The sequence below is a fragment of the Onychostoma macrolepis genome, unplaced genomic scaffold (genome assembly GCF_012432095.1).
Source record: "Onychostoma macrolepis isolate SWU-2019 unplaced genomic scaffold, ASM1243209v1 Scaffold188, whole genome shotgun sequence".
NCBI lineage: Eukaryota > Metazoa > Chordata > Actinopteri > Cypriniformes > Cyprinidae > Onychostoma > Onychostoma macrolepis.
This window is the reverse complement of record NW_026704695.1, coordinates 1-6159: the sequence shown is the minus strand read 5'-3', so window position 1 is coordinate 6159 and position 6159 is coordinate 1. Positions and strand designations below refer to the sequence as shown.

At 49.9% G+C, this 6159-nt stretch overlaps 13 non-coding genes across 13 annotated transcripts; 6 read left to right on the top strand and 7 right to left on the bottom strand.

Annotated features, from left to right (window-relative positions):
* Positions 1–223: 223 nt before the first annotated feature.
* Positions 224–297, bottom strand: trnam-cau (transfer RNA methionine (anticodon CAU)). Its single transcript has one exon. It is a non-coding gene; the product is annotated as a tRNA-Met (tRNA).
* A 94-nt stretch (positions 298–391) lies between these two features.
* On the top strand, positions 392–474 carry trnal-cag (transfer RNA leucine (anticodon CAG)). Its single transcript has one exon. It is a non-coding gene; the product is annotated as a tRNA-Leu (tRNA).
* Positions 475–1144: 670 nt separating this feature from the next.
* On the bottom strand, positions 1145–1218 carry trnam-cau (transfer RNA methionine (anticodon CAU)). Its single transcript has one exon. It is a non-coding gene; the product is annotated as a tRNA-Met (tRNA).
* A 94-nt stretch (positions 1219–1312) lies between these two features.
* On the top strand, positions 1313–1395 carry trnal-cag (transfer RNA leucine (anticodon CAG)). Its single transcript has one exon. It is a non-coding gene; the product is annotated as a tRNA-Leu (tRNA).
* A 760-nt stretch (positions 1396–2155) lies between these two features.
* On the bottom strand, positions 2156–2229 carry trnam-cau (transfer RNA methionine (anticodon CAU)). Its single transcript has one exon. It is a non-coding gene; the product is annotated as a tRNA-Met (tRNA).
* Positions 2230–2323: 94 nt separating this feature from the next.
* trnal-cag (transfer RNA leucine (anticodon CAG)) lies at positions 2324–2406 on the top strand. Its single transcript has one exon. It is a non-coding gene; the product is annotated as a tRNA-Leu (tRNA).
* Positions 2407–3348: 942 nt separating this feature from the next.
* Positions 3349–3422, bottom strand: trnam-cau (transfer RNA methionine (anticodon CAU)). Its single transcript has one exon. It is a non-coding gene; the product is annotated as a tRNA-Met (tRNA).
* Positions 3423–3516: 94 nt separating this feature from the next.
* Positions 3517–3599, top strand: trnal-cag (transfer RNA leucine (anticodon CAG)). The gene is given in 2 exon segments: positions 3517–3554; positions 3565–3599. It is a non-coding gene; the product is annotated as a tRNA-Leu (tRNA).
* Positions 3600–3993: 394 nt separating this feature from the next.
* Positions 3994–4067, bottom strand: trnam-cau (transfer RNA methionine (anticodon CAU)). Its single transcript has one exon. It is a non-coding gene; the product is annotated as a tRNA-Met (tRNA).
* Positions 4068–4161: 94 nt separating this feature from the next.
* trnal-cag (transfer RNA leucine (anticodon CAG)) lies at positions 4162–4244 on the top strand. Its single transcript has one exon. It is a non-coding gene; the product is annotated as a tRNA-Leu (tRNA).
* Positions 4245–5097: 853 nt separating this feature from the next.
* Positions 5098–5171, bottom strand: trnam-cau (transfer RNA methionine (anticodon CAU)). Its single transcript has one exon. It is a non-coding gene; the product is annotated as a tRNA-Met (tRNA).
* Positions 5172–5265: 94 nt separating this feature from the next.
* Positions 5266–5348, top strand: trnal-cag (transfer RNA leucine (anticodon CAG)). The gene has a single exon. It is a non-coding gene; the product is annotated as a tRNA-Leu (tRNA).
* A 578-nt stretch (positions 5349–5926) lies between these two features.
* trnam-cau (transfer RNA methionine (anticodon CAU)) lies at positions 5927–6000 on the bottom strand. The gene has a single exon. It is a non-coding gene; the product is annotated as a tRNA-Met (tRNA).
* Positions 6001–6159: the final 159 nt, after the last annotated feature.

Sequence of the window (6159 nt, the reverse complement as noted above, 5' to 3'; positions counted from 1 at the left end):
GGGTCAGCTCCAGCTTAGAGCAAATGTCAGGATGGCGGCGGTCTAAGGCGCCATGCTCAGGTCGCAGTCTCCTGGAGGCGTGGGTTGAATCCCACTTCTGACAGACCTGTCCTTTGGCTGCGGGCTACAGTCTTCAGCCCTCCAGAGAAGCTTTGCACATGGAAGGGTACAGAGAAAACCGTTCTTACGTCTAAGCGCTCTCAGGTATCAAAAAGAACCACTCTGCCACGTGTGAGGCTCGAACTCACGACCTTCAGATTATGAGACTGACGCGCTGCCTAACTGCGCCAACGAGGCCGGTGGGTTGACAGGGCAGAACAGCGAATCACTAGCTTTCAGGTCTTTGCCTTTAGGTGTAGTTCCAACGGGTCAGCTCCAGCTTAGAGCAAATGTCAGGATGGCCGAGCGGTCTAAGGCGCTGCGTTCAGGTCGCAGTCTCCCCTGGAGGCGTGGGTTCGAATCCCACTTCTGACAGACCTGTCCTTTGGCTGCGGGCTACAGTCTTCAGCCCTCTCGCACGTTGCCCCAGCAGGGCAGTAAGTTTGGCAAGTCTTTTCGTGAACATTAAGGTTGTTCACATTAAGCATGATATTAAACTTACAAGGACAACGCCACATGTTGCATGAATGTGAGAGGGATGCTATCACTGCATTCGTTCAGCGTTAGCCCAGCATGAACACTGAATTTCGATTACATTGTATATCAAAGGGTGGCATAGGACTGGACGGGGTTCAGGGAATTCACCTGGAACCTCACAGTTTCTCACAAAATGTCATGTCTTCAGCCCTCTCGCGTTGCCCCAGAAGGGCAGTAAGTTTGGCAAGTCTTTTCGTGAACATTAAGGTTGTTCACATTAAGCATGATATTAAACTTACAAGGACAACGCCACATGTTGCATGAATGTGAGAGGGATGCTATCACTGCATTCGTTCAGCGTTAGCCCAGCATGAACACTGAATTTCGATTACATTGTATATCAAAGGGTGGCATAGGACTGGACGGGGTTCAGGGAATTCACCTGGAACCTCACAGTTTCTCACAAAATGTCATGTCTTCAGCCCTCCAGAGAAGCTTTGCACATGGAAGGGTACAGAGAAAACCGTTCTTACGTCTAAGCGCTCTCAGGTATCAAAAAGAACCACTCTGCCACGTGTGAGGCTCGAACTCACGACCTTCAGATTATGAGACTGACGCGCTGCCTAACTGCGCCAACGAGGCCGGTGGGTTGACAGGGCTGAACAGCGAATCACTAGCTTTCAGGTCTTTGCCTTTAGGTGTAGTTCCAACGGGTCAGCTCCAGCTTAGAGCAAATGTCAGGATGGCCGAGCGGTCTAAGGCGCTGTGTTCAGGTCGCAGTCTCCCCTGGAGGCGTGGGTTCGAATCCCACTTCTGACAGACCTGTCCTTTGGCTGCGGGCTACAGTCTTCAGCCCTCTCGCACGTTGCCCCAGCAGGGCAGTAAGTTTGGCAAGTCTTTTCGTGAACATTAAGGTTGTTCACATTAAGCATGATATTAAACTTACAAGGACACCGCCACATGTTGCATGAATGTGAGAGGGATGAATCCCACTTCTGACAGACCTGTCCTTTGGCTGCGGGCTACAGTCTTCAGCCCTCTCGCACATTGCCCCAGAAGGGCAGTAAGTTTGGCAAGTCTTTTCGTGAACATTAAGGTTGTTCACATTAAGCATGATATTAAACTTACAAGGACACCGCCACATGTTGCATGAATGTGAGAGGGATGAATCCCACTTCTGACAGACCTGTGCTTTGGCTGCGGGCTACAGTCTTCAGCCCTCTCGCACGTTGCCCCAGAAGGGCAGTAAGTTTGGCAAGTCTTTTCGTGAACATTAAGGTTGTTCACATTAAGCATGATATTAAACTTACAAGGACAACGCCACATGTTGCATGAATGTGAGAGGGATGCTATCACTGCATTCGTTCAGCGTTAGCCCAGCATGAACACTGAATTTCGATTACATTGTATATCAAAGGGTGGCATAGGACTGGACGGGGTTCAGGGAATTCACCTGGAACCTCACAGTTTCTCACAAAATGTCATGTCTTCAGCCCTCCAGAGAAGCTTTGCACATGGAAGGGTACAGAGAAAACCGTTCTTACGTCTAAGCGCTCTCAGGTATCAAAAAGAACCACTCTGCCCCGTGTGAGGCTCGAACTCACGACCTTCAGATTATGAGACTGACGCGCTGCCTAACTGCGCCAACGAGGCCGGTGGATTGACAGGGCAGAACAGCGAATCACTAGCTTTCAGGTCTTTGACTTTAGGTGTAGTTCCAACGGGTCAGCTCCAGCTTAGAGCAAATGTCAGGATGGCCGAGCGGTCTAAGGCGCTGCGTTCAGGTCGCAGTCTCCCCTGGAGGCGTGGGTTCGAATCCCACTTCTGACAGACCTGTCCTTTGGCTGCGGGCTACAGTCTTCAGCCCTCTCGCACGTTGCCCCAGCAGGGCAGTAAGTTTGGCAAGTCTTTTCGTGAACATTAAGGTTGTTCACATTAAGCATGATATTAAACTTACAAGGACACCGCCACATGTTGCATGAATGTGAGAGGGATGAATCCCACTTCTGACAGACCTGTGCTTTGGCTGCGGGCTACAGTCTTCAGCCCTCTCGCACGTTGCCCCAGAAGGGCAGTAAGTTTGGCAAGTCTTTTCGTGAACATTAAGGTTGTTCACATTAAGCATGATATTAAACTTACAAGGACACCGCCACATGTTGCATGAATGTGAGAGGGATGAATCCCACTTCTGACAGACCTGTCCTTTGGCTGCGGGCTACAGTCTTCAGCCCTCTCGCACATTGCCCCAGAAGGGCAGTAAGTTTGGCAAGTCTTTTCGTGAACATTAAGGTTGTTCACATTAAGCATGATATTAAACTTACAAGGACACCGCCACATGTTGCATGAATGTGAGAGGGATGAATCCCACTTCTGACAGACCTGTGCTTTGGCTGCGGGCTACAGTCTTCAGCCCTCTCGCACGTTGCCTCAGAAGGGCAGTAAGTTTGGCAAGTCTTTTCGTGAACATTAAGGTTGTTCACATTAAGCATGATATTAAACTTACAAGGACAACGCCACATGTTGCATGAATGTGAGAGGGATGCTATCACTGCATTCGTTCAGCGTTAGCCCAGCATGAACACTGAATTTCGATTACATTGTATATCAAAGGGTGGCATAGGACTGGACGGGGTTCAGGGAATTCACCTGGAACCTCACAGTTTCTCACAAAATGTCATGTCTTCAGCCCTCCAGAGAAGCTTTGCACATGGAAGGGTACAGAGAAAACCGTTCTTACGTCTAAGCGCTCTCAGGTATCAAAAAGAACCACTCTGCCCCGTGTGAGGCTCGAACTCACGACCTTCAGATTATGAGACTGACGCGCTGCCTAACTGCGCCAACGAGGCCGGTGGATTGACAGGGCAGAACAGCGAATCACTAGCTTTCAGGTCTTTGACTTTAGGTGTAGTTCCAACGGGTCAGCTCCAGCTTAGAGCAAATGTCAGGATGGCCGAGCGGTCTAAGGCGCCATGCTCAGGTCGCAGTCTCCCCTGGAGGCGTGGGTTCGAATCCCACTTCTGACAGACCTGTCCTTTGGCTGCGGGCTACAGTCTTCAGCCCTCTCGCACGTTGCCCCAGCAGGGCAGTAAGTTTGGCAAGTCTTTTCGTGAACATTAAGGTTGTTCACATTAAGCATGATATTAAACTTACAAGGACAACGCCACATGTTGCATGAATGTGAGAGGGATGCTATCACTGCATTCGTTCAGCGTTAGCCCAGCATGAACACTGAATTTCGATTACATTGTATATCAAAGGGTGGCATAGGACTGGACGGGGTTCAGGGAATTCACCTGGAACCTCACAGTTTCTCACAAAATGTCATGTCTTCAGCCCTCCAGAGAAGCTTTGCACATGGAAGGGTACAGAGAAAACCGTTCTACGCCTAAGCGCCTCAGGTATCAAAAAGAACCACTCTGCCACGTGTGAGGCTCGAACTCACGACCTTCAGATTATGAGACTGACGCGCTGCCTAACTGCGCCAACGAGGCCGGTGGGTTGACAGGGCAGAACAGCGAATCACTAGCTTTCAGGTCTTTGACTTTAGGTGTAGTTCCAACGGGTCAGCTCCAGCTTAGAGCAAATGTCAGGATGGCCGAGCGGTCTAAGGCGCTGCGTTCAGGTCGCAGTCTCCCCTGGAGGCGTGGGTTCGAATCCCACTTCTGACAGACCTGTCCTTTGGCTGCGGGCTACAGTCTTCAGCCCTCTCGCACGTTGCCCCAGCAGGGCAGTAAGTTTGGCAAGTCTTTTCGTGAACATTAAGGTTGTTCACATTAAGCATGATATTAAACTTACAAGGACACCGCCACATGTTGCATGAATGTGAGAGGATGCTATCACTGCATTCGTTCAGCGTTAGCCCAGCATGAACACTGAATTTCGATTACATTGTATATCAAAGGGTGGCATAGGACTGGACGGGGTTCAGGGAATTCACCTGGAACCTCACAGTTTCTCACAAAATGTCATGTCTTCAGCCCTCTCGCACATTGCCCCAGAAGGGCAGTAAGTTTGGCAAGTCTTTTCGTGAACATTAAGGTTGTTCACATTAAGCATGATATTAAACTTACAAGGACACCGCCACATGTTGCATGAATGTGAGAGGGATGAATCCCACTTCTGACAGACCTGTGCTTTGGCTGCGGGCTACAGTCTTCAGCCCTCTCGCACGTTGCCCCAGAAGGGCAGTAAGTTTGGCAAGTCTTTTCGTGAACATTAAGGTTGTTCACATTAAGCATGATATTAAACTTACAAGGACAACGCCACATGTTGCATGAATGTGAGAGGGATGCTATCACTGCATTCGTTCAGCGTTAGCCCAGCATGAACACTGAATTTCGATTACATTGTATATCAAAGGGTGGCATAGGACTGGACGGGGTTCAGGGAATTCACCTGGAACCTCACAGTTTCTCACAAAATGTCATGTCTTCAGCCCTCCAGAGAAGCTTTGCACATGGAAGGGTACAGAGAAAACCGTTCTTACGTCTAAGCGCTCTCAGGTATCAAAAAGAACCACTCTGCCCCGTGTGAGGCTCGAACTCACGACCTTCAGATTATGAGACTGACGCGCTGCCTAACTGCGCCAACGAGGCCGGTGGATTGACAGGGCAGAACAGCGAATCACTAGCTTTCAGGTCTTTGACTTTAGGTGTAGTTCCAACGGGTCAGCTCCAGCTTAGAGCAAATGTCAGGATGGCCGAGCGGTCTAAGGCGCTGCGTTCAGGTCGCAGTCTCCCCTGGAGGCGTGGGTTCGAATCCCACTTCTGACAGACCTGTCCTTTGGCTGCGGGCTACAGTCTTCAGCCCTCTCGCACGTTGCCCCAGCAGGGCAGTAAGTTTGGCAAGTCTTTTCGTGAACATTAAGGTTGTTCACATTAAGCATGATATTAAACTTACAAGGACACCGCCACATGTTGCATGAATGTGAGAGGGATGAATCCCACTTCTGACAGACCTGTCCTTTGGCTGCGGGCTACAGTCTTCAGCCCTCTCGCACGTTGCCCCAGAAGGGCAGTAAGTTTGGCAAGTCTTTTCGTGAACATTAAGGTTGTTCACATTAAGCATGATATTAAACTTACAAGGACAACGCCACATGTTGCATGAATGTGAGAGGGATGCTATCACTGCATTCGTTCAGCGTTAGCCCAGCATGAACACTGAATTTCGATTACATTGTATATCAAAGGGTGGCATAGGACTGGACGGGGTTCAGGGAATTCACCTGGAACCTCACAGTTTCTCACAAAATGTCATGTCTTCAGCCCTCCAGAGAAGCTTTGCACATGGAAGGGTACAGAGAAAACCGTTCTTACGTCTAAGCGCTCTCAGGTATCAAAAAGAACCACTCTGCCACGTGTGAGGCTCGAACTCACGACCTTCAGATTATGAGACTGACGCGCTGCCTAACTGCGCCAACGAGGCCGGTGGATTGACAGGGCAGAACAGCGAATCACTAGCTTTCAGGTCTTTGACTTTAGGTGTAGTTCCAACGGGTCAGCTCCAGCTTAGAGCAAATGTCAGGATGGCCGAGCGGTCTAAGGCGCTGCGTTCAGGTCGCAGTCTCCCCTGGAGGCGTGGGTT